Source organism: Morus notabilis, unplaced genomic scaffold (genome assembly GCF_000414095.1).
Source record: "Morus notabilis unplaced genomic scaffold, ASM41409v2 Scaffold11721, whole genome shotgun sequence".
Lineage (NCBI taxonomy): Eukaryota > Viridiplantae > Streptophyta > Magnoliopsida > Rosales > Moraceae > Morus > Morus notabilis.
Window position 1 is genome coordinate 1 of NW_010357089.1, and position 1,187 is coordinate 1,187.

General features: G+C 31.0%; 1 long non-coding RNA gene across 1 annotated transcript; it reads right to left on the minus strand.

The window, feature by feature from the left end:
- On the minus strand, nt 1-579 carry LOC112091179. Its single transcript, XR_002902024.1, has 3 exons — nt 537-579; nt 182-253; nt 1-59 (listed from the first exon to the last, which is right to left on the minus strand). It is a non-coding gene; the product is annotated as an uncharacterized LOC112091179 (long non-coding RNA).
- Nucleotides 580-1,187: the final 608 nt, after the last annotated feature.

The window sequence follows — 1,187 nt, forward strand, 5'->3', positions numbered from 1 at the left end:
ATGAAGACTCACTAATGAACATGGGGATTGAACCATTGATTGAACAGTTCCTCAGTATCCTGCAAAAGGAGAGAGGAAAGGAAAAGGTCATTCAACAGACAATATTTGATTCCAGTTCTATTAGGATTAAAATCACTCATTCATGGGAAAACCTGAAAAAAAATTTTAAAAAAAAAAGTACAGCGTTTTAATTTGGGGAAGGTGTGGGGACGATGGCAACTGGAACGAGGATGTTCCGACATCACTTATGGTCCTGTGGGAATTGAGAACCAAAAAAATAAAATTCAATTTTTCCCCATAAAAAACAAAAAGCAAATTGTATGTACAATCATTATTAACAAAAATATAGATCATGTTTTTTTCGCAATTCAGATAACTATTGATCAATCTTTTTGCTACAGTTTTTTCCTCACAAAAATTTAAAATTCAGCTCAATTTTTTTATTAAAACCTATGAAAAAAAAAAAAAAACATACTCATAGTGTATGCAGAAAACTCGTAAATCAAGTGATATAAGATGGGCGGTACTACACTTACAGAGACTCAAGCATTGACAGATTAAAAACCTCTGTTGGTATCGGTCGTTCAAAATTATTTCCCAATAATTTCCTGGAAGAGCAACGCAAGCTTTTTCTAAAAAAGCAGTTCAATTCAGAATCTAAGGCAAGTAAATGCTGGAGATTTATAATTACTTCGATTATATTTGTTAAATATGTGACATATACATAAACCGAGTGGTTTTATTAGTTGAAACAAAAGTATTGGAGTCGTTACATCATACAGATGCACCCAGCTTCGTGTCGTTTTTAGTAATTAAGAACAAGAAGGTTGCGTTTGGTATGAGATTTTCAGAGTCAGGAACTATGATTTTGGTTTAAATTTTTGTTTATTTGCAAAAAGTATAAAATAATTTTTAAAAATCAGTATTTGGTTTGAATAGTTCTTGTTCAAAGTTTAAATTCTGATGTGATGTTTTAAACTAGAACTATCTCAAAAAATAAAATCACCACCTCCTTGATTTTGGATGGTTCAAACATCTGGCTCTGATTCTGGTTCTAGAATTATGGTTTGGACTTTAAATTTAAACCATAAATCATGATTCTAGTTCTAAAACTAAAATTATTTTGATTTGAACCTTCATACCAAACGTAACTGAAATATTAAAACGCCGTAACTAGATATTTGAGC